The sequence below is a fragment of the Molossus molossus genome, unplaced genomic scaffold (genome assembly GCF_014108415.1).
Source record: "Molossus molossus isolate mMolMol1 unplaced genomic scaffold, mMolMol1.p scaffold_m16_p_8, whole genome shotgun sequence".
Lineage (NCBI taxonomy): Eukaryota > Metazoa > Chordata > Mammalia > Chiroptera > Molossidae > Molossus > Molossus molossus.
This window is the reverse complement of record NW_023425402.1, coordinates 41,339,268-41,365,653: the sequence shown is the minus strand read 5'-3', so window position 1 is coordinate 41,365,653 and position 26,386 is coordinate 41,339,268. Positions and strand designations below refer to the sequence as shown.

Genomic DNA, 26,386 nt, shown 5'->3' with positions numbered 1-26,386 from the left:
AATGGACATTAGGTGGGGGAAAGCAAGATGGGGGTGGGAGAGGGGAGGAAGGGGTCAATGGGGATAAAAGGGGGAACATCTATAATAATTTCAACAATTAAAAAAAAAGAACTAAAACTGTTCTATCTAAATGATTCAGTATTTTAGCAGAAGACTAAATATTGGCTCTATTATATTAAATATTGAATATAATATTAGTATTTTTTCTTCAAATAAGCTGTTTTCATTAACTGATTCCTAACTTGAGGTTTTGGATTTTTTAAATTGCTTTTTAATCCTTTCTATTTCACCTTCCAAAATTAATCCTACTTTAACAGTCAACGTCATTCTGGTACCTACTAGAATGTTAGGTAAAAGCTGTAATAAAGTTAAAGAGTAATTGTTAAAAGAAAAGAAAAAAAGAAGCATTTACCAAAAGAGGTGAATGAATACTATCCAGAATTCTGAGATGATGGCTGTTGGTAAGAATAAGAGGGAGAAAAATTGTGGAGAAAACTAGGTTAGAATGTAATGAGTGAGAAAACTCAGACTGAGTTAGAAGTGGTAAGATGTTGGTGCTCATAGGAGAAAAAAGGGAGGAGAGGAGCATTCGGGTGAAAAACAATGATGATTATGTGATAGGAGATGATTTTTTGTGGACTACGACCACAACAATTGAGTGCAAAAGGGGCCAATTTCCTGAGAGATAATATAAAGTCTATATGTAGGTGCCTGAGAAGTAAGACTCTTACAGGTCCTTGGCCACACACTGGCATTCTTTGATATCTGGAGGGCAGATGTGCTATTGAAATGGAAATAGCTTCTAAAAAACTTCTAGAAAAATTTCCCTTCACTTATGCCTGTGAAATTAAGCTTAAGAACTTAGTCTAACTTGCAATATCATTTGTCTCCTTGAGTAAGCCTTCCTGTTAGAATTTTATGATGAAAAATATGGTATAAACTATCTTTTTAAATACATGCCTTATTGATTCATTCATATAAAAATGTGTTGCTGAAACTGAGATTCCTAGTCAGTGGGAAAATGTTAGCTGTAGTTTTTTTTCTACAACAGCGGTGACTCTAGAACCCGATTATAAGTTGAACCTTTTGGATGGAAATAATGACTACTTTATTTTCTTTTTAATAGTAAAGATTTACTATTTGCTCATAAGAGTAGTAATTAGGTGCAGGAGTATGCTCTGCTGTAATGCAGTTCTACACTCATGTTAAGTCCAGGTGCCCCGAAAGTGTTACAAGACTTTCCAAGCCATCCTTGTCAAAAGCAGAAAGCCCATACATTTACATCAAGTTTTGATTTTGAACATTTCATCTGAGTGTACATGTAAATGTCCATCCCTTCCCTGCTTTGCATAAGTTACCTCTGCTTGGATCCATAGGTTTAGTAATCCATGATCGTTAGTAACTTGATTCCAAGAATATAAAATCACACAATAAAATAAACAATGATTCCAAATTCATTTCTTTCTTCCTCTCTCTCTCTCTCTCTCTCTCTCTCTCTCTCTCTCTCTCTCTCTTCACCCGAGGACATTTTTACATTTATCTTCAGATAGAGTGGGAGGGAGAGAGGGAAGAAGAGAGAGAGGGAAATGTTGATATGTCTCTACACATAGAGTGGTTGCCACCCACACAACCCCAACCGGGGCCGAGGACAAACTGCAACTAAGGTGCCGTTAGCAGGAACTGAACCAGGTCTCTCTGGTCTGTGGGCTGACGCTCTAACTGCTGAGTCAAACCAGCCAGGGCCCAAATTCATTTCTATTCCTCCTCTAAAGTCACCAAGCCTATAGATCTAAAAGCAAAAGGAGAAAAATGTGATATGATAGGATAAAATAAAAAATATAACTATGTTAATGCAATTCAATGTCTACTAAGTGTTTTTAGTAAGACATTTGGTAAATGTCATTACTAAATGAGAAAATGTAAGAAGAACGTTTTATGACTCGCTTAGAAAATATGGTAGTGGCTCAGTGCCTAATGAATCTATGAGAAATTATTCAGTTGCTAAGGTGAGCACTCTTATATTTATATATCATTTTCCATACTTCGGCAACTCTGCCAGAAGTGATGCATATTTTATTTGTTTTATGAGATGTTTCTACTATAAATTACTATATCAATCTTTATCTGTTTGTTAAAATAGCTAAATGTCTGTTTTAAGTCCTTAAGATGTATTGCTAAATTATGACTCTATCCACACGTTTTTTATACTTTAAAACACATTAGGTTTCTGCATATTATTTCTCTATCAATTCACCATAGAAGGCTAATTATTTTATGAAATTTTAGGATGGTTATTATACTGGATTTTATAGATCCCCAGCCCCATCATTCATCACCTAGACAGGCATTTGACCCTATGTCAATCAATAAGTTCATCACTCAAGATCAACTGCTTGATAAATTTTGACTGTGAATTGCATATGGAGTCTTCTGTATGAATTTACCTAAATTAACAGAATAGTTCCTACTCTGGATTCCAGCTCTGATTTTGTAGCTAGGATAATAGGATAGATTCTGCTGACCTGCTATGGTCTGAATTACTGTCCCTTAGCCCCTCATTCATATGTTGAAACCCCAATCCCCAAAGTGATTGGGAAATAAAGGTTAAATGAGGTTATGTATGGCGTTGGAGTCAATAGTTAAATGGAGCTAAGACAAAGGTCAATTTGAGATTAGGTGTGTCAATTTCAGCTTTATTTTTTTTTTTTATGAAGATGGTGCCCAAGGCGAAGAAGATGTTGCCCTCCTAAAGCCGACGCCAATGCCAAAGCAAAGGCTTTGAAGGCAAAGAAAGCAGTGCTGAAAGGGTCCACAGTCACACACACAAAAAAGAAGATCCGCATGTCACCCACTTGCTGTCAGCCTAAGACACTGAGGCTCCAAAAGCAACCTAAATATTCTCGGAAGAGTGTACCCAGGAGAAACAAGCTTGACCACTATGCCATCAAATTCCCCCTGACTACCGAGTCAGCCATGAGGAAGATAGAAGACAACAATACCCTTGTGTTCATTGTGGATGTCAAGGGCAACAAACACCAGATCAGACTGTGAAGAAGCTCTATGACGTTGATGTGGCCAAGGTCAGCACCCCGATCGGGCTGATGGCGAGAAGAAGGCATATGTTCAACGGGCTCCTGACTATGACGCTTTGGATGTTGCCAATAAAATTGGGATCATCTAAACTGAGTCCAGCTGGCTAATTCTAAATTTAAAAATTTTACACTGGAAAAAAAAGAAAGAAAGAAATCAATTTTATTCTTACTCAGTTGAATGCTAAATTCCCAGTCTCACATTATGGGCTGCATCTGTTATCTCTTCGTTTTTAGGATTTTCTTTTTTGCATTGCTTCTTTGCCTCTGGAATAGACTAATTGCTCTTCCAGAATTGACTTCTGAATTTTGTTAATTGTAGTAATGCTTATTTTAAGAACTTTTACACAATATTATGATTTTTTTGTTAGGGGAAATTTAGTCATACAGTTTCATCACCTGTATTCCCGGGTATGTTAGAGTCCTGCTACTCAGGGGAAAGTGAGAACTGGAAGGGCCCTTGGAAACCATCCTATGGAAATCCTACCTCTCTCTGTGCACTTATTCTATTTTCATTGTTTTTGCTTCCCTTTAATGTAAACAGAATAAACAAATACTTTAAAAACTCCAACATGACACAAGATATCCACACGGATCGATACGGATACATTTATAGACCCTTCCAAACCAAGAGGAGAATGATGCTTCTAGCTTTTCTTACTACCCCACCCCTTCCCCAAACCCAAGTGCTGAGGCAGCTGCTGAAGCCTCAGCAATTGCTTCTGGATGAAACTAAGCATGAGGCTGGGATGACATAAGAACCCCCCAAAAAGCAAAACCAGGATTCTGACTTTCTGGCCCTGACCCTGGCCCTAATCCTTAACCCTCTTCCTTGGCAAATTGACCTTCCAAGGATTTGCATGTCTCAAGAATGGTCAGTGTGGCCCCTGAAATTCAGATGTATTGGGTTCCCAGCCCATCCCAACTTTCCCATTCAGCCTTGGGCTGAATGAGAAATGAGCTGCATCTATGTCCAAGAGAGAAGAGCAGGGAGGAGTGAAGGAAGGGAGGATTCCAGGTTTACAGATGACAGCGCTCAGGTGGGAGGCTGGGATCAACTAGTCTAAATCTGGACTCAGCACGTCCTGAGCTGGCCTTGGAGGGCACAGTGGGGTTGTGCTGTCACCTGGAGGGGGCTGGGATCACTGCACCTGGACATTACCTTTCCTCTTCAGTCCCCTGCCCAAGAACGTAGCTCTTCGCAGGAAATGGGCTTGGAGAAGACCTCCCTTTCTAACCAGAGGTTGGTGTTCATCTGGAAGCCTCAGGGAAGTCCACCTGCTGGCCCAGGACACTCTGCAGAGAGTTGGCCAGAAGCAGGAAGTCGGGGTCTCTGTGAGCCTGGTTGCAGCACCAGGTTTTGAAGTGCTAGATGTTAGCACAGAGGGCACACTCCTCTGCCTGGAAGCCCCAAGACTGGCCATCAGGATTGTCATGGTAGACTCAATCGTCACTCAGCTGATGATGCACCTTTCTGGTAGATGGCAGACATTGTCTTTGTGTTGATCTTTCGCCACTGCTGCCCCACATACCAGGTCTGCACCTCGAGCATCTTCCACACGTAGTGCTGCATCATGGCCTGTGTTATCTTCAGGACCTGCCTCAGGATGTGGGCGGATACCACTAGCATCATCGTCTCTGAAGGCTTCCATTTGGCCAGTTTGTTCAAGATCCAAAGCAGATTGATATAAGAAAAGAGGTTCCTTCAGCATAGCAGGTCATTGTCAGCAGCTTCCAGACTCTCAGCTGTCAGCCTGGCAGCTCACATGTGGCGCAGGGAGGGTCATCCAGGACAGATGAGCTGTTCTTGGCGGTGATGTAAGACATGATGTTTGACTGAAGAACTTCAGGATCAGAAGGATGCAGTTGGCACTTGCCAGGTGCTGAGCCAGGTATTCAAACTGGCAGACACAGTTCAACGTAAAGTACTTAAGCGGAAACAGGACAGCAGAAAAGGCCTTAACAATGCCTCTTTGTAAAAATTCACGTTCACCCCCTGCCTCACACGCTCTGCAGCACTGTGGTGGGCATCTCCTCAGGCAGGCGCCGGCTAGGATGTTGTTCGAGTCTGTTTTGGCTTTTGAGGTGGGAGCTCAATGTTCTCTTCTCCTTCCCACCACCTTGCCCCCACCCCTCCTCCATCTGTGCTTGGACCTCGGCCGTCAATCAGTGTGTTCCTGTGCTGTTTTAGAGTCTTGGTACTTTTGTGGATTGGCCGGGACAGGCCCACCACTGCATTCATGTCTCTGCCTAGAGTGTAATCTATGAGTTTGTTGCAGCTAGACTTGAAGAACATCTCAGTGTCTCTCTCTCTCTCTGAGCTTGGGTGTCCATGGGAGCCCCTTGGGACAGGTAAGGCTGTGGATCTGGGGATGCCCTGGTGGGGGAGGCATCACCTAATCCCACTTGAGGGAGAATGTCTCCTCCTCCAGACTGTTGTCCTTATCATTCTCCTCTTCCTCTTTTTGATACTCATTGGCCTTGTAGGGATCTGTTGCTGAGTTTATATTTTTAGCTTTCAGTTTCAAAAAAAGTAGAATGATTATTGTGATTATTTTCCTTCCCAAAGGGGACTTTCTTTTTCTTAAGGTATACTGTTTGTTCTTTAAATTAACATCCGGGCTTTGGTTCTGATGTTTGCCACTGCATGCTAGACTGGAAAATAGTGTAGCACTTTGGGCAAATTTGTTGCTTTCTGTGAGCTGAGACTTCTTATTTGTAAGCTGGAGCTCATAGTATTAACCAATCAGGGTTTCTATAAGGGTCAAATGATTAATGATATAAAGGAGGGGTCCATTACATAGTAGATATTTTAGAGAGAAATGGTATTAACCATGCTATGTTCTGTTTTCTTCCACCATCACTTTTTTCTTTTTTAATTCTCACATGAGGATATTTTTCTATTTATCTTCAGATAGAGTGGGGGAGGGGAGAGAGGAAGAAAAAGGCAGAGAGAGAGAAACATCAATGTGAGAGGGACACATCGACTGTTTGCCTCCCGCACAACCCCGACCAGGGCTGAGGACAAACCTCAACCGAGGTACGTGCCCTTGGCCGGAATCGAACCTGTGACTCTTTGGTCTGCAGGCTGACACTCTACTGCTAAGCCAAACTGGCCAGGGCCCACCATCACTTTTAATGTGATATGACAGTGACAGAAAGCAAATGACAGCGAAGGAGTCACACATTGCACAAGCTTATCACTCACTAAAGTTTCAAAGTAAAATCAATAACGTTTTATTAGATTATTATGTGAAACCTTTGGATTCCTTCCTGCTCCCTCAGCTTTGACCAGAAGGTCCACAAAGCATGAAAAAAATATCTCTACTGGAATTTAATTTGTTTTTCCATGTGTACTTAGCATAGACCATTCAAGTGCTCTAGGTGTACAAATGAAATACTCCATTCTTTTAAGAAATGATAGTTTAGTTCTGGGCTATCTGAGTATTGTTTTACTCTGGCGGGAGTTGGGGTTGGGTGGGACTTGAGGTTAAACCCTGCTCGTCCACGATTGCAAAGCCACAGTACAAGTAGAATCAGCGGTCCTTGGCTTGGATCCATTTACTCTGAGGTATTATGAGGGACTCAATTTTACTGAAAATCACCACCAGACATTGTCATTAGATAAAGTTGTGAAATGATTTGCTGTAGCAGCGGTGACTTATAGCTCTTGTGTGCAACATAAAATTTTAATGGAATGGGCATTTAAAGATTACTATCATAGTATATCATATAGTTAAATTATTTTCACATAATAAACCAAGATAAATACAAGGTCTGGGATTTTAAAATGACAACCAAAGAAAGCAAATGAGCTTGAATTTTACTAACAACATATTGTAACATAAAATAAACAGATATTGACTATGTATTATACCCCACTAAAAAACTTTTTTTTTTTTTGGTCAAATAAAGAGCAGAAAATAAGGTAGATATTTAGAAATAGGGCATGGTATTTTTTCCACCATAGACTCTGAGATGCTTGAAGTTTGATATCCACAAAAGATCTCAAGAATATATTTTGACACATATTGGGCCAATGTGGTAGACTCTTCAACATCCATTTCACCCCAGCCAGTCAGTCTTGAACTATTGTCATCTCATTCTTCTGGTGTGTTTTGTTTTGGGTGCAACTTGGCTTCGCTAGAATGTAAGCTACATGAGGATGTAAGCTACATGAGGATTTTTATTGTTTTGTGCACTAGTGTATTCCTATGACTTAGAACTGTGGCAGGCCTATGGTAGATACTTGATAAATAATTGTTGAAGAAAGAATGAGAGACAGAGAAAGAAAAAAAAGAGAAAAGGGGAAGAAGGAGAAGGAAGGAAGGAAGGAAGGAAGGAAGGAAGGAAGGAAGGAAGGAAGGAAGGAAGGGAGGGAGGGAGGGAGGGAGGGAGGGAGGGAGGGAGGGAGGGAGGAAGAAAGAAAATGAGGAAAGAGAAGAAAGGAGGACAGAGAGTGACATAAAGGGAGAGAATTGCTTAGGGTTCCTGGAATCAATCAATCGATCACTCTCTGTCACTCTCTTCCTACCTGACTTGAGTAAAGACAATTTGCTCTATTGGTTCTGGCATCCATTCTGAGACCATAAAGACAACCCGCCATAGGATGGAATTGATCTCATTATTTTAGAATAAAGCGATGGAAAGAACCTGAGTCCTTGATGACAAAGTTGTGTATTTTAATTAACCATTCCTACCTCTGAACTTAATTAAGATGCAGCAAAATACATTTTACCTTATTTAATCTGAGTGAAGCAGAATTTTTTTTTTTTTGCAGCTGAACACTTTTCTAATAGACAAAATCTGGATTCCAGAGTTTGGAAACAGGATACTGAGAACCAGTTGAGAACCAGTCATTTTATCAGTCAGAACCTGGTGTGGCACCTGTAATGAAGTTTCTGTAATTAGTAATGATAGCAATAGTCTTGTTCCCTGATACTATGTGTCAAGCCCTGTGCTAATGCTTTGCATACACTAGATCCCTGTGCTAGCCTTGCTAGGTGGGAATTATCATTGTACTTTGCATGTGTGGAAATGAAGGCTTTAGGAAGTTAAGACACAAAATGATCGGGGGGTTGATCTAGGATATTAATTGATTTGAATTGAACTCTAAAGCTCAAGCTTTATACCCCAGACTGCACTCAAACAGGCCTTATTTTGGCCCAACTTTTAGAGAGCTCCCTTTTGAAATTCACGTGGTCTATAACTTTAATGAAATAAAAAATTAAGGCTCAGCTTCTTTCCACATAATTCTTAATTTCTAACTTTTCCTAGCAATGCAAGTGTATGATTTTTAATCTTTATTGTTGAAAGTATTACAGATGTCTCCCCTTTTTCTCCCTTTGACTCCCTCCTCCCCACTCCCACTCCCCTCCTGCCTTCTCCATGCAAGTGTATGTTTACTCAAAATTTCTAGTTTTGCCATTACCTATGAGAATTTGAACTGGACATTATGCTTCAATGTATTTCTATGCAACATCATTGATTTGGAGAATTTGGCATGAAGAAAACTTCTGGAATGATGGCAGATGCATAGGTAAAGAAAACTTTCAAACCAAACAGAATGATATATAGTGGTGACCTGAAGATACATTTTTAAAAGATACCCAATTTTGATCTGCTATTTAGAAAGTGGAAACAATACAGAGGTTTAAAATAGTCTTCCTAAGCAAAATATGCCCACCTAGATTTTTCTTAAAATCTACTAAGTTATTTTTTAATAAGAAATAATAGTAAACTAAAAATCAGTGTTTGTGTTAACTGCTATTAGCACTCTCTCGACATTTTTATCATGCTTTCCAATCCTTTGAGTCTCATGTCCTGATTTTCACAAATGAGAAATGTGTTACTACAAGCTAGTATTAATGAAGAATCTCTCCTAAGGTAAATATGCTGCAAAAGTCCCCTTAAAACAATTTTCTTTCTTTCTTTCTTTTTTTCATAATTAAATCATGTTTTATTACGAGATACAAACATCATTATTTATTTATTTATTTATTTTTATTTATCTTTATTGATTTTATTTTTTTTCCTATGAATTTTTTATTTATTTTTTTGTTACAGATATTTTACCTTTTTACCCCATTGGCACCCCCCACCCCACCCCACCTCCGCCCCGCCCCTGGCTTAGTTGTCCATGTCCATTGGTCATGCATACATGCATATAAGTTCTGTGATTTATCTCTTCCCACCCCCCCACCCGTCCACCCCCTCTTCTGAGGGATGTCAGTCTGTGCCCTACTTCCATGTGTCTGGGTCTACTGTATTCGTCAGACTGTTATGTTCATTATATTCCGTATATAAGTGAGATCATGTGGTATTTGTCTTTTTCTGCTTGGCTTCTTTCACTTAGGATAATACTTTCCAGGTCCCTCCATGTCGTCTCAAAGGATAAGAGATCTTTCTTTCTTACCGCTGCATAGTATTCCATTGTGTATATGTACCACTGCTTTTTTATCCATTCGTCTACTGGTGGACACTTGGGCTGTTTCCAGATCTTAGCTATTGTAAATAGTGCTGCTATGAACATGGGCGTACATATATTCTTCCTGATTGGTGTTTCAGGCTTCTTAGGGTATATTCCCAGCAGTGGGATCACTGGGTCAAATGGAAGTTCAATTTTTAATTTTTTGAGGTAGCACCATATTGTTTTCCACAGCGGCTGCACCAGTCTGCATTCCCACCAGCAGTGTTTTAGAGTCCCCTTTTCTCCACACCCTCGCCAACACTTGTTGTTTGATGATTTGTTGATGGCGGCCATTCTGACAGGTGTGAGGTGATACCTCATTGTTGTTTTAATTTGCATCTCTCTGATGATTAGTGATGTTGAGCATTTCTTCATATGTCTCTTGGCCATTTGTATGTCCTGTTTGGAGAGGTGTCTATTCAGCTCCTCTGCCCATTTTTTAATTGGGTTCTTTGTCTTCCTTTTGTGGAGTTGTATGAGCACTCTGTATATATCGGAAATTAACCCCTTATCTGATACATCATTGGCAATGATGTTCTCCCATACAGTGGGTTGCCTTTCCATTTTGATGATTGTTTCTTTTGCTGTGCAGAAGCTTTTTAGTTTGATGTAGTCCCATGTGTTCATTTTCTCCTTTATTTCTGTTGTTTTAGGTGATGTATCAGTGAAAATTCTGCTCCGTATGATGTCCGAAATTTTGTTGCCTACATTTTCTTCTAGAATTTTTATGGATTCACGGGTCACATTTAAGTCTTTTATCCATTTTGAGTTTATTTTTGTGTATGGTGTAAGTGGATGGTCTAGTTTCATTTTTTTGCATGTAGCTGTCCAATTTTCCCAACACCATTTATTAAAGAGGCTGTCTTTACTCCACTGTATGCTCTTGCCACCGTTGTCAAATATTAATTGAGCGTATTGCCTTGGGTCCATTTCTGGGTTTTCAGTTCTGTTCCACTGGTCTATATGCCTGTTCTTGTGCCAGTACCAGGATGTTTTGGTTACAGTCACTTTGTAGTATAACCTGATATCTGGTATTGTGATCCCACCTACTTTGTTCTTCTTTTTCAAGATTGCTGTGGCTATTTGGGGTCTTTTTTGGTTCCATATGAACTTTTGAAGTATTTGTTCTAGTTCTATGAAATATGTCGTTGGTATTTTAGTGGGGATTGCATTGAATCTATAGATTGCTTTGGGTAGTATGGACATTTTAATGATGTTAATTCTTCCAATCCATGAACAGGGTATGTGCTTCCACTTTTTTATATCTTCCTCTATTTCTTTTTTCAATGTCCTGTAGTTTTCTGCAAATAGGTCCTTTACTTCTTTGGTTAAGTTTATTCCTAGGTATCGTAATTTTTTTGGAGCGATGGTAAATGGGATTGTTTTTTCAGTTTCTCTTTCTGTGAGTTCATCATTGGTGTACAAGAATGCCGTTGATTTCTTGACGTTAATTTTGTATCCTGCTACTTTGCCAAATTCATTTATTAAGTCTAGTAGATTTTTAATGGAGTCTTTAGGGTTTTCTATGTATAATATCATGTCATCTGCAAATAATGACAGTTTCACTTCCTCCTTTCCAATTTGGATCCCTTTTATTTTTTCTTCATGTCTGATTGCTGTTGCTAAGGCTTCCAGTACAATGTTAAATAAGAGTGGTGAAAGTGGACATCCCTGTCTTGTTCCTGTTCTTAATGAAAATGTTTTTAGTTTCTGTCCATTGAGTATGATGTTGGCTGTAGGTCTTTCATATATAGCCTTTATTATGTCGAGATATGATCCCTCTATTCCTGCATTGCTGAGTGTTTTTATCAGAAATGGATGCTGGATTTTGTCAAATGCTTTTTCAGCATCTATTGATATGATCATGTGGTTTTTATTCTTCATTTTGTTTATGTGGTGTATCAAGTGTATTGATTTGTGAATGTTGTACCAGCCTTGCATCCCTGGAATGAATCCCACTTGGTCATGGTAAATAATTTTTTTGATGTATTTCTGGATCCGATTTGCTAATATTTTTTTTCAGGATTTTGGCGTCTATATTCATCAGGGATATTGGCCTGTAGTTTTCTTTCTTCATAGTGTCTTTTTCTGGTTTTGGAATTAGAATTATGCTGGTCTCATAGAACGTGTTTGGAAGTCTTCCTTTTTCTTAAAATTTTTGAAGTAGTTTGAGGAGAATGGGTGTTAATTCTTTTTTTAATTTTCCGTAAAACTCCCCGTGAAGCCATCTGGGCCTGGGCTTTTGTTTGCTGGGAGAGTCTTGATTACCTCTTCAATTTCCTTAGTTGTTATTGGTCTGTTCAAGTTTTCTATCTCTTCCGGGAATAGTTTTGGGAGACTATGTGTTTCTAGAAATTTGTCCATTTCGCTGAGATTGTCGAATTTGTTGCCATATAATTGTTCATAGCAGTTGTTAATGATCCTTTGTATTTCCGTGGTGTTGGTTGTTACTTCTCCTCTTTCATTTCTGATTTTGTGTATTTGGGTTCTCTCTCTTTGTTTCTTGGTGAGTCTAGCTAAGGGTCCATCAATCTTGTTTATCTTTTCGAAAAACCAGCTCTTTGTTTCATTGATCCTTTGGATTGTTTTTTTGGTCTCTATGTCATTTATTTCTGCTCTGATCTTTACTATTTCCTTCCTTCGACTTGCTCTGGGGTTTTCTTTTTGTTTGCTTTCTAATTCTTTAAGTTGTGAGGTTAGACAGTCAATTAGAAATTTTTCTTGTTTTTTGAGGTAGGCCTGTAGTGCTATGAACTTCCTCTCAGAACTGCTTTCGCTGCATCCCATAGATTTTGTGTTGTTGTGTGTTCATTTTCATTGGTTTCCAGGAAGTTTTTAATTTCTTCCTTGATCTCCTCGGTGACCCATTCATTGTTTAATAACATGCTATTTAGCCTCCATGTGTTGAAATGTCTTTGCATGTTCTTGTTGCAATTGATTTCTAGTTTCATGCCATTGTGATCTGAGAAGATGCTTGATATGATTTCAATCTTCTTGAACTTGTGAGATTTAGTTTGTGTCCTATCATGTGGTCTATCTTTGAGAATGTCCCATGTGCACTTGAGAAGAATGTGTATTCTGTAGTTTTGGGGTGTAATTCTCTGTAGATATCTATTAAATCCATTTGGTCTAGTGCTTCATTTAGAGTCTCTGTTTCCTTGCTAATTTTTTGCCTAGAGGATCTATCCAGTGCTGTCAACGGGGTGTTGAAGTCCTCTGCTATGATTGTATTGTTGTCGATTTCTCCTTGGAAGTCCTCCAGAAGATTTTTAATATATTTTGGTGCTCCTATATTGGGTGCATATATGTTTATCAAGGTTATATCTTCCTGTTGGATAGATCCTTTCAATATTATGTAGTGGCCGTCTTTGTCTCTAGTTATGGTCTTCATTTTGAAATCTATTTTATCAGATATGAGAATTGCTACCCCAGCTTTTTTTGCTTTCCATTTGCTTGGAAAATTTTTTTCCATCCCTTCACTTTCAACCTATGTGAGTCTTTTGTTGAGAGGTGGGTCTCTTGTGAACAACATATAGATGAGTCATGCTTTCTTATCCAATCAGCTACTCTGTGTCTTTTTATGGGAGCATTCAATCCATTTACGTTTAAGGTGATTATTGATATGTACTTATTTATTGCCATTTTTGTTTAGTTTGGTTCCATTTTTCTTCCCATTTCTACTGCTAATTACAGCAGTCCTTTTAACATGTCTTGCAGTGCTGGTTTGGTGCTAATGTATTCCCTTAGCCTTTTTTTGTCTGGGAAGCTCTTTATTTGATCTTCTATTTTGAATGATAGCCTTGCTGGGTAGAGTAGTCTTGGATTCAGATTCTTGTTTTTCGTGACTTTGATTACTTCATGCCATTCTCTTCTGGCCTGTAGTGTTTCTTGTGAGAAGTCAGCTGAGAGCCTTATGGGGTTCCCTTTGTAGGTAACCTGTTGCTTATCTCTTGCTGCTTTTAGGATTCTCTCTTTGTCTTTAATTTGTGGCATTTTAATTACTATGTGTCTTGGTGTGGGCCTGTTTGGGTTCTTCTTACTTGGGACTCTCTGTGCTTCTTGAACTTGAATGCCTTCTTCCTTCACCAAATTAGGGAAGTTTTTTCTCACTATTTTTTTTTAATATATTCTCTATCCCTTGCTCCTTTTCTTCTTCTTCGGGGACTCCTATGATGCGAATATTATTATGTTTCCAGTTGTCCCATAGTTCTCTTAAGCTGTCTTCCTGTTTTTTAATAGTTTTTTCCTTTTGTTTTTCTGATTGCTTGATTTTTTCTACCCTGTCTTCTAATTCACTGATCCGGTCCTCAGTTTCCTCTACTCTGCTTTTTAAACCTTCCAATGTGTTTTTCATTTCTGATATGTCATTTTTCTTATCTCTTCTTGTTGGTTTTTAATTTCCAATTGGCTTATTTTCAGTGTCTCTATGTCCTTACTCATGCTGTTCAGCTTCCTCAAGATCATGGCTTTGAATTCTAGCTCTGTTAACATGCCTAATTGCTCCACATTGATCTCATCTTCGGTGGAGGTCCCTTGCTCTTTCATTTGGCTTCTGTTTCTGTGTTTCACCATTTTGGCTATCACTGTGGGCTTTGGAGCCTGTCAAGTTTTCCCTGTGGGTGTTGGTGTTCTGCTGTGAAACAATTTTCTATTCAAAAAAAGATATCATTTGTAGCTCTTGGGAAATCTTTGGGAAAAAGTTAAAGTCATTCTGATGGTAATCTCTGGAATCTTGACATTTTCACTATTATCTTATCTGTCCTGATACTACTACTATACTTCTCTAGGACTTTAAACTCATTGAGTTTTTTATTAGCTCTGATATTTTTCTAGCTTTCCTTGATACTTTTATCAAGAATGTAGGAGGTTTTTATGTGCTAACACTCTATTCATTGATTCAGGTAACAGTGATTGCTAACATACCAGGCAATGTGAAAGGCATGGTAAGAAAGAGGTAAACAAGACATGGTTCCAAAGATAGATACATAGGTAGATATTGAAAATGAGACTTTTAAGACCTATAAGAGAAAAAGGTAAGAAAAGAGTGTTAGAAGAATCCAAAGAACACCTTAACCTGCCCAGAGAAACTGACGAAATCTTACTTGAATAAATGATTCCTGAGATGAGCCTTTAAAAATAAACAGAAGCTTGGCATGTAGGAGAATAGAGTGGAAGAAAGGAATGGCATCTGAGAGAGATGGAATAATATGTAGAAAAGCATAAGGAGGAAATGTGAGAATCTTCTGGAATGATGTTGTTATAATAAACTAAATCCTCATAAGGCTCCTGTGTGTTCTTGTAGTTATTCTCACACTATTGGTGAAGAAGTTAAGGCTTAGAATAGTTGTCATTTACCATTTGCTCAGGTTTTTTTTTTTTTTTTTCTCACTTTTCTTTAGTTCAAGTCTTTATTTGCTTATTATATAACATATCAGGGAGTCAACCCTGTCACAATTATTCAGTAAATGTCTGTTGTATCAAAACCGGAATCAAGGCAACAAAAGAATGTCATCTTTATTTATAATTTTAACAAAAATGTATGTGATTTCATATTGGTTCCCAACATGATTAGAATTCTCCGACTTATGAGAAAAATGTAGAAAACAAAATCTCTCGTAGTATTTCAAATAGAGGATTGGTTACAGAAGAATTCGATGGTCCAGAAAAGCAGAAGGGAGAGTGAGTGACCTAGAGGAGAAGAGGAGGAGGAAGCAGGAGGTGGGAGGAGGGAAAGAAAAGGGAGAGGAAGATGAGAGAAGGGGTTGGAGAAGGGAGAGAAGGCGGCTGTGGAGGAGAAGGGGAAAAGAAAATAAGGAAGGAGAAGAGGGAGAGGAAAGAGGAAGGGAGGAGGATGACACAGGAAGAGGAGAAGACTGAGGAGAAGGAGAGATGCTGAACTTAGAAACTGCCAATGAGTATCTTTGCATATGTTCATTTATCATTTAAATTTCAGTGAATGTAAAATGCCCTTTTATGTTGGATTTCTGTCTTTTTGTATTGGTTTATAGAAGCATAGATGTTCTTTATATATTATTTATGTGAGCTTTTTTGTAATTATGACTTGCAAATGCCTTTTCTTATTGTCTGTAAGCTCCTTTTGGCGTCTTTTGATAAATAAAAGTTTTGTGTTAATTGAAGTAGAATTTATCAGTTTTCCTTTATGCTTAATGCTCTTTCTGTCTTGTTTGAAAAATTCTTCCCTCCCTGAAGTAATAAAAACATTATTGTATATTATATTCTAAAAGCTTTGTTGGTGGGATGTTCACATTTAGGAAAATTAATACACCTATAATTAATATTTGTTTTAGCTGTGAATATTGCCAGTTTACCTTCTTGAAAATAGAAATCACTCCAGGTACTTCCAATATCAGCAATTCATCAAATGTTATTTTATTATGCATCTGAGATTTTTGCATTATCTCAAAAAATGAAGGTTTTTAGAAAAAGAAATGTATTATCAAGAAATACATTAGAAACTTTCATTTTGATTAAAGTTTATATGGAAGAATATGGTGTGTTCCTTCAACAGGTACTAAAACGATGCAGATACAGTTAACTTACTATTATCACTCAGCTGTCCACACTTAGCATTAAAAACACCTGTCAAAGCTGCACATTGGTTGTCAGACTATGATAAATCCATAAAGCAATTTTTAAGTTAGAAACAACTTCTGACATATCTTCTCTTCAGCTTGTTATTAATTCTTTCTCTCATCTGACTTGACACTGACATTGTGAAAACTGATGGACTCTCTGTGATCATTTGCTGAAGCTTTGGGATTAAAAGTAATAACACCCTCTACATAGATAGAACACATTTCATCTAAAGATTAAGATGTTATAAAAAACCTTATGAATACCTTCAATACTTCAGAGAAGGGTTTATCTGGCTTGAAATATTGCTTGATTGAATCATCACCTGAGAGAAAAAAATCACAAGCATACAATATTGGATAGCACTACCCCACTACCATTAATTGTTTGTTATGCTTCTTTTAGCCTCTTGGTTTTATTGCCCAATGTAATTAATCTATTTGTCTTTAAAAAAGAAAAAGAAATTTCCTCTTGGAGTTTCTGGGTCAATTTCAGTATCTAAAGGCCTGTTTTACTTATTAAAGACAGTAAATTAATTTTATTATTTGCTACTTACTAAAATATCAAATTATAGTACAATTTTTTTTTTTTATGATTGAAATTCCATCAGCTTTAGCTGTGTTTTTAACATCAGTGACTATAACTGGTCTGTTCTTGACATTTGCCCCTAAATTAACTGCAATGTCCAACACAAAGGAAAAGTTAGCTGGAATCATTAATTGATTGACTTGCTATATTTTCTTTCTAAATATCCTCAAGGTATGTATTCATTGTATACTACTGTTTTCTCCTGAAGAGCCATAATGGATCCTTCATCATTTTCATCTACAAGAATTATAAGAAGATAGAATTAGCAATTTCCTAAATGGTGACATGGCATCCAAGGGTATCTCAGTTTTTTAAAGAAACATCAAAATATTTCTCCCCAATTCTGAGACTAGGATGAATTTCAATAAACTTTAATAGATGAACATACATTAATTAAAGTTTTGGTTAGGTATAATCTGTTAAAGTATTTTGTCTGGTTGTTCTAAGATAATTCTGGAGGGAATTAATTTATTTTGGCTAGTCATTATACTTTCTTAAATTCAGGGCATGTTCAATCTACTGTAGTAAAAATATATGGAAAAATAGGAAATATGTCTTCTCTGAATAAGACTTACTGTTCATTTAATCAAGGATAAATATATTCCAAAAACCTTCACTTCACAATAGCACAATATCTTCACTCTATCAATGGAGGAAAACTGAATTGCCATTTCTGTTGTGTCTCTAGGTCAGTGGTTCCCAACTGTGCCACTCAAGGGGACAATTTACAATTTCTGAAGACATTTTTGGTTGTCACAAGTGGAGGTAAAGTGCTACCTTGACATCAGAGTAGAGACCAGGGATGCTGCTAAATATTCCACAAAACACAGGACAGTCCCAGAAAACATGTCATTAGTGCCAAGGATGAGAAATCCTGCTCTAGGTTCTTCAGAATTATATTGAGCAATTTGAAGACCCCTGAGCTACTGAAGATTGTTTATAAGCTCCATTGCTTTATGTAGAGGTTAGTATATTGAACCAAGAAAACACCTTGCCCAGCTGGTGTGGCTCAGTGGACTGAACATTGTCCCATGGACTGAGAGGTCCTGGTTTGATTCCCAGTCAGGGCACATGCCTGGGTTGTGGGCTCAATCTCCTGTAGGGGGCGTGCAGGAGGCAGCCAATGGATGTTTCTCTCTCACGTCAATGTTTCTCTCTCTCTTTCTCCCTAAAACATAAATTTAAAAAATATTTTTTTTTAAAAAGAAATCATCCAATAGAAGTACAATTTAATGAGTGCTCAGTATACTACATGGAGGAGAAGCAAGAAGTATATTTTTAATCATCTGTGCCGCAGCAGATGGTCCCTTGCCACTAGCCAAATATTGACAGGAGATGTCTGGGTCAAGAAATATACCCAAAGTGACAGATGATATTGAAATCTAGATCTATCTGAACTTAAAGCTATGTATTTTAGAAATTGTGGTTGCTATATACAGTCTGTTCTTCAGTTGTTTTCATTCAGGGGTGTTCCCTGCCTATGTGACCGACTGATTTTCCTAGTCCTTATTTTCTTCTCTCATAGTTTGAAATTACAATGAAAGATTAACAGTTGTTCTGGTAAACACAGTTACTATCAAAAATTATGCTACATATATGAGGGAAAGAACATACTAAAAGTATTGCAGTATGAGTAAACATAATACCTTTAAAAGATAAAAATGTTAAAATAGTATCAAACAAGGAAGTGAGACTAAGATTGTGCTATTTCTGCTATTTTTTTGGGAACAACTGTGCTATAAATGGGAAAGACATAAGAAGCTTCCAGCTACTAACTCAGAATCAAGTCTGTCTTCCTGCGTGGAGCTATGCTGACTTATATGTTGGTAGCTGGGTTTTCTGTCTCAGGAATCTAATTTTTCTACTGGGAGAATCCTTGATTCCTAAACTCAATCTCCCTAATGCCAGAGCCCTGCTTGTTTGTGTTTACTGATGAATAGACCCCTTTTCCGACTGGATTTACATGCTAAAGTCTTAGATGCTACTTTGATTGCTGCTTATTGGTTCTTAATTTTATTATGCTTTTAAGTTAATCTTTATGTCATAAACCCAATTTTTATATCCTCAGTGATCTTTTCTTGGAATAATAGTCTTCTATGCTTATTTTTCTGCTATCTACACATTTAGTATTTCATGCACAGAAACACTCATTTTCTGTTCATAGTCCATATGGGATCTTTTGCCAATGGCATATTTAATAAATTTGATTAGGTGCTCTATCACAAAAAGCATCATGATAAATTCCCAAAAGTAGGACTTTTATAAGGCATAGTACCTGATTATAGTTCAATTAATACAAAATGAACAAGTTAGAAAAGATTTACCTCTTTATGTATTTATTTATGTATTTATTTATGTATTTATTTATTTAATATTTGTTAATTCCCACCTGAGGATATTTTTCCATTGACTTTTTTTTTTAAATCCTTACCTGAGGATATTTTTGCATTTATCTTCAGATAGAGTGAGAGGGAGGGAGGGAGGGAGAAAGGAAGAGAGAGAGAGGAACATCAATGTGAGAGAGACACATTGACTGGTTGCCACCCAATGACCCAACAGGGGCTGGGGACAAATTGCAACCGAGGTACATGCCCCTAGTGGGAACCGAACGTGGAACTCTCTGGTCCGGAGACCAACACTCTAACCGCTGAGACAAACTGACCAGGGCTCCATTGACTTTTAAATAGAATGGAAGAGAGGGAAGGAGAGAAAGAGAAATATTGATGTGAGAGAGACACATGGATTAGTTGTCTCCTAAAGGAACCCTGGCAGGGGCTAGGGATTGAACCTGTAAACCAGGTACATGCCCTAGATCTGGAATAGAACTTGCAACCTTTCAGTCTGTGGGTTGACACTAACCAATGAGCAAAATCAGCCAGGGCAAGATTAACCCCTTTAAAGTTAAATTCCAGGATTAGAAAAATAAACAGAAAATTAAAGAAATTAAAATATGAATAATTTGTTTGACTATCAATGTTATATAGCTAAATCTTGTTCTTAGACTAAAATGTATGACTTTAAAAGCTTTAATTAGTTTGATGTAGTCCCGTGTGTTCATTTTCTCCTTTGTTTTTGTTGGCTTAGGTGTTGTATCAGTGCAAATTCTGCTGTGTATGATGTTTGAAATTTTGTTGCCTACATTTTCTTCTAGAATTTTTATGGATTCATGAGTCACATTTAAGTCTTCTATCCATTTTTAGTTTATTCTTGTGTATGGTGTATGTTGATGGTCTAGTTTCATTTTTTTTACATCAAACTCAAAAGCTTCTGCACAGCAAAAGAAACAACCACCAAAATGGAAAGGCAACCCAGTCTATGTACCAATGATACATCAGATAAGGGGTTAATTTCCAATATATATAGAGTGCTCATACAGCTCAACAAAAGGAACACAAAGAACCCAATTAAAAAATGGACAGAAAACTAAATATACACCTCTCCAAAAAGGACATACAAATGGCTAAGAGACATATGAAGAAATGCTCAGCATCACTAATCATCAGAGAGATGCAAATTAAAACAAAATGAGGTATCACCTCACACCTGTCAGAATGGCCGCCATCAACAAATCATCAAACAACAAGTATTGGTTAGGGTGTGTAGAAAAGGGGACTCTAGTACACTGCTGGTGGGAATGCAGACTGGTGCAGCCACTATGGAAAACAATATGGTGTTACCTCGAAAAATTAAAAATTGAACTTCCATTTGATCCAGTAATCTCACTTCTAGGAATATACCCTAAGAAGCCTGAAACACCCATCAGAAAAAATATATGTACCCCCATGTTCATAGCAGCACTATTTATAATATCTAAGATCTGGAAACAGCCCAAATGTCCATCAGTAGACGAATGGATAAAAAAGCAGTGGTACATATACACAATGAAGTACTATGCAGCTGTAAGAAAGAAAGATCTCTTATCCTTCGAGACAACATGGAGGGACCTGGAAAGTATTATCCTCAGCAAAACAAGCCAAGCAGAGAAAGACAAATATCACATGATCTCACTTATTTGTGGAATATAATGAATACAACAGTATGAGGAATGGGGTAGTCCCAGAGACGTGGAAGTGGGGTACAGACTGACAATCCCCAGAAGAGGGGGTGGTGGGGGAGAGATAAATCACAGAACTTACATGCATGAACAATGGACATGGACAACAAACCTGGGGACAGGGCGGGGAGGGAGGGGAAAGGGGGAATCAGTGGGGGAAAAAGGAGAAACATCTGTAACAAAAGTAAATTAATTAATTTTAAAAAAGGAAAAAAATAAAATTGATAAGGAAAAGTAAAAAAAATAAAAATAAATAAAAGCTTTAATTAAAAAGCAAAGATTGAAACAGTGAAAATCTTAAGTAACCAGAAACATACTAAAATTAATAAAACTAAAATAATTTTGGAGAACAGACTCAGAAAAGATAAATTTTGAAATTAATAGAGTACAAAGTGAAAGATTAAAAATTATTGACTAAAATATAAAAATAATAATTCTCTAAAGAAAGACAGAATATGAAACAGGCAATTCATAAAATAACATATATATAAAGCTCACTATTACTCAGGAAAATATGAATGCGAACAATGAAGTATTATTTTTTTACCCATTAGCTCAGCAAAATATTAGGAAAAATATATCATTTTTAAAGGAAAAAACTATCTTATTCATTGTCAGTTGAATATAAATAGCTAGTAATACTTGGTACATTAGATAGGATTATTCCAAATTTTAAAAAATATCTTTTAATCCATCAATTTTACTTCTAGGGATCCATCTTACAGAAATGAACGCATGACTATGCAATTAGTACCTCCCTTAAATTCAAATCATAGGGGCCCTGCTCCTGGTCTTGTCCTTAAGAGGGCTCACTCTTGCTTTTCTTTCCTAAGAAGTGGATAGTTATTGGGTCAAGAAATCATGCCTAGAGCCTATGATCTCCTACCCCCACTCTCGATCAGATTCCAAATACTCAGGTCTCAGAATTCTCTGCTAAATGACACAAGTCCGTTTCCAGGTTCCGAAAGGGCCTTTTTTTGTTTGTTCTCTAGGCAAGTGTAGGCTCAAGGAATGGCCACCTGGAGGCTGTTTGCAGGAAGAGAGCCTATAAGAAGAGTGCAGGTGGAGTGAATGTTAGAACTGGGGTGTTCCCATGTGACAGCAGGGCAAATCTATTACAGGACCATCCCCAGAGTGAACTGAGAACTGGGGCAAGTGGCCGGCAAATGACCAGGGACCAAGACATCTGAGAACTGGAAATTTCAAGTTGGTCTTCCATGTCATTATGAGTGTATATTTGTCAAAGTAGGAAGATAGAATTTATTTTATATAACAACTTATTAGCTTAATTAATACCTTTAAGTATTTAAACATAATATGTGACCCCAATTTGTACTCTTTTCTCTGGCCAACAAATATTAAAGGTGGACCTGTATGCAATGATATAGAGTTGAGAATATTTTTTTGCAGCACTGTTTTAATTAATAAGCTAATTTTTCATTAGAGGAGCAATAGTTAAATAAAACATGGGAGGCGTAAGCTATAGGACACTAGGCAATTATTAAAAATAGTTTTAAGTTTATAAGTATTGACCTGGAAAATCACATGTTAATGGACTAATATGTTGTGGAACCAATGATTTGTGTGATTGCAGTACTAGGAGAACAAAAGTAAAAACAAACCAGCAAAATCTGTGCATGCTTGGATAAACATAGTGAGTGTGGGTTCATACCAAACTGACTATGTTGGCTCCCCAGGAAAACAGCACTGGGGTGAGCTTAAAATTTCTATTTTTTATTTGTTAAAATGTTACAGTAACTATGAATTATTTTATAATTTTAATATATAGAATTCTTCTTAAAAATCAAGTAAGAATGACAGTATATGAAGCAATTTAAAGACATGTTGAAAAAGAGTGCTATTAAATTTTTTTTCAACTGAAAAAGGGCAGCAGTACACTTCCCATTCTCATTACGATTCTCATTATGGTCCTTCAAGGGACTATGGGTATCCTGGTTCTTATACTGTAGAGTTATAGAAAAAAGTCCTATACGCCTTAATTGATTTTGAACAAACACTTTGTGCTGGATTTTCCATGGGTACTATTTAAAACTATTTTCTTCTCAAACAACAGCAATTGGGAAGAAAATCATTTATTGAATTCTTGGGTTGTTTTGTTGTGGACACACCAATCTTCACTGGTTTCCATGGTGATTTTACATCCTTATTTGCTCCTTGTACCTCCCCTCATTCTCCCCGACCTCAACAGATGACTTTATTTCATTGTTTTTAAGAAAGTAGAAGCCTTCCAATGGAGCTCCAAAAGGTGTTCTGTCAGCAAACTCAGAAATGTAAGGGTGCCTTCACTCTCCTTTGCCCACACTACTTACAGGGATGTCCTTCCTCCTACCCAAGACCACCTGTGCCCCGAGTCAATCTGAGACTTTCTTGCCTTCAAGATAACTTTACTCTTTTATATATTTTCCCTCACTTTTGCATTATCATATTTTATCTACTAGATTATTTTTATTATACAAATATGATCAATACTTACCATCTTAAAAAGGATCTCAGCCATCATTCCTCTGAATGTGCTTCTGTCACGGTCACAAACTCCCTGCTGCCAAGTGCAAGGAACACCTTTCTGTCCTTATCTTAACTGTTTGGAACATTTGACACACACACATTTGAATTTCACCATTCCATTCTCCTTGAAGCATATACTTTTCCTTTTGGCTTTCTTTTGCTCTCTCTGACAATTCCTTTTCCATTCCTTTGTTAGCTTATCTTCCCTGGTCTGATACCTAACCATTCAAGTTTTTACGTTGCTCAGTTCCTTGGTGCTCAGTTTTTTGAGCTGCTTTTTATTCCATATACACTCTGCCTGCTCAATCTTGTCCATCCCCATTTCTTTCTCTTTATAAAGATTTTAAAAAATTGATTTCTAGAGAGAGAGGAAGAGAGGAGGAAGAGAAAGAAGCATCGAAGTGAGAGCAAAACATCAATCGATTGCCTCCTACACATCACCTAGTGGGCATGTGTCCTGGCTGGGAATCAAACCGGCAACCTTTCGGTGCATAGGACAATGCCCAACCAACTGAGCAACACTGGCCAGGGCCGTCCCATTTCTTTTAAGTGATATTTACATGCTAATGTGTCTTAAATTTTTATCTTTATCACAAGCTTCTATTTATGAGGTCAACTTAACTTTTGACAGCTTCACGTAATGTCAAAGTCACCTCATACTTAGTTACTAAGACTGAACTCTGATCTCTCCACCCATCCCCCTGACTTCTACTCCAGGATTACCCATCCTAGGAATCCGCACAATCAATCACCAACCAGAAACCAGAAATTCTTCCTTGATTCTACTCAGTATTGGTAATTTTTCCTTACCTTCATTGCCACCAAATAAGACCTAGGGAACCACCTCCTCTCATGAGGAACATTCATATAACTTCCCGATTGGTTTCCCACTTTTCTCTAACTCTCTCCAATATGTATTTCAAATAGCAGTCTAAGTGCTCTTAAAAAAAAACGACAAAAAAAACAAAACAACTAAATCAGATCATTTTACCTCCTGTTTAAAGGTCTTCCATGGCTTTCCACTGCACTGAGAGCAATAACCATGGTACCTCCAGTGATGTAAAGACCCTGAATAAAAGCTCCTGACAACCTTGTCGACGCAATCTCCCTTCTCCACCTTGCTTACTGTGCACAAGCTTCAGTGCCTTATTTCAGTCCGTCACACACATCCTTCCTTCTCTCAGGAGCAGCACAAAGCGATTCTCTTTGCTGGAAACGTTCTCCCGGCACGTCCTCACATGACTTACCACTTCATTCTAACTGTAAATGGTGCATTCTCGAAGTAGCTCTGTCCATCCTCCCTTACTGACTTGATGCTTAGCATTCAGCTTAGTGTGTACTCACATAGTTATTTTACATGTTTAAATGCTTATCTCTTTTCATCACTGCTTGCACAGTGTCAAACATAGTTGTACCATCCCAAGTAGGTAATTAACAAGTATTTATTGACTGATGAATGTAAGATGAGACAGTTAATAGTATTCAGGAGAAGTGCCATACATGTATGAAAGAGCTTGCCTAAATAATGCCTCATTGGAATAGTTATTAAATGCCCTTTATAAACACTGTAGTCCAAGTGACAAAATATAATCACTTGAAAAGCACAGAGGAAAAAATCAAAACAAAGAATTTCAGACCCCATTATAGTGACCCAGTGAGTTATTTCCAGTGCTGCTCTGTTCTCCTGGCTATCTGTCTTAGAGCATACATAAGCAAGGAGTCCTCTGGACTGAAGTCCACCTCCTATGACCCCCAGAAATGAGGACAAAATCGACACGTATAAGGCTAGTTATTCTTTCCTTAACTCCCTCCTCCCTCCCACTTTCCTTTGCCCTCTTTTCTTTTCCCTCAAATCAAATATGAGTCAGAGAAATACTCTTTCTATTGTTTATAATAATAGAGCATGTTCATAAGTTAGCAACCCAAATAGAGTCTATATTTGGGCAAGTGCCTGTTTGATGTTTGATTCCTTATCAAGAATGAGGACAGGATGTCTCTACATTTACAAGACCTTTCTGATGTGATTTAGAACAAGGGAGAATATCATTGATAGAGGAGAAGAAATGGCATAAAGTTTGCTTAAATGACATTGAATTCTCGCTCTAGTTATATGGAGAAAGAAAGTCCGGGACATCTATGGCCATTCCCCAAATGAATTCTTAGTGTAAGAAGTAAAATGAGCTTGTCAGGTGGAAGGGGCATCTTCTAATTTAGACATGACACCAAAAGTACATTCATGGGCACAAAGAATAAGAGAAAGCACCACCTCTCATATATCTTTAATAAGGCAATGGCATCGTGTGGTTTATCTTGATGAAAATTAAGTTTCACTAAATGTAGCCTTTATTTTAGGGGAAAAAATGAAAAACAGAACCATTTTGATAAATTTGAAATGTCTTTCTCTTAGGAGTGTCATAATCTAGGTTTTAGATTGAGCTGAATGTCAAAAGGAAAGTGAAAACAGCCTACTGATATTATAAAGTTGGCCACAGTGGCAGGAAGCTTCAATCATGAGAAGCCAGTTCCTCTCATGATTGCAGCTTTAGGAATTATCACTGACATATCTATTTTTCTATATTACTTCAACATCTGGCTTACAGGAAGCATTATAATTTGTCTGTCTTGCCAGTAGACACAGCCCATCAATAGCTTAAAGCTAGTGAAGGAGAAATTTTGAAATATCATAAGAGTTTTCCATTGTCAATAATGCTTCTCATAACTTCTAAAACAGATTTCCATTTAGGTCTTATTGTATGAGATAGAAAGGATTTATTTGGGATATGGTTATCCTGCTATAAAAATGTGCTTTTATAACATACAGTCTATGGTTGAATTCATGTGTCAAAGGTCTCTGTGTCTCAGGTGACTTGGATTGCATTCTGGGAATTTATTACATCTCTCTTAGCTCAAGCCCTAAACTTTAAGCAAGTGTATCTGCTTACTCCTTGCAAGTATTTGAAGACCAGACGTGTTAATGCCTAAGATTATATTAAACTCTATCTAAGGCCATGTCTGGCTTCCTTGAAAGTGACAGTGGATTACTTTCTGCAACCTTAGTTTTTGTTT

General features: G+C 37.5%; 2 pseudogenes; one reads left to right on the top strand and one right to left on the bottom strand.

Moving 5' to 3' along the window:
* The first annotated feature begins 2,708 nt into the window (after positions 1-2,708).
* LOC118621844 lies at positions 2,709-3,181 on the top strand (annotated as a pseudogene).
* Positions 3,182-4,260: 1,079 nt separating this feature from the next.
* LOC118620707 overlaps positions 4,261-26,386 on the bottom strand; it is a 68,591-nt pseudogene continuing 46,465 nt past the window's right edge.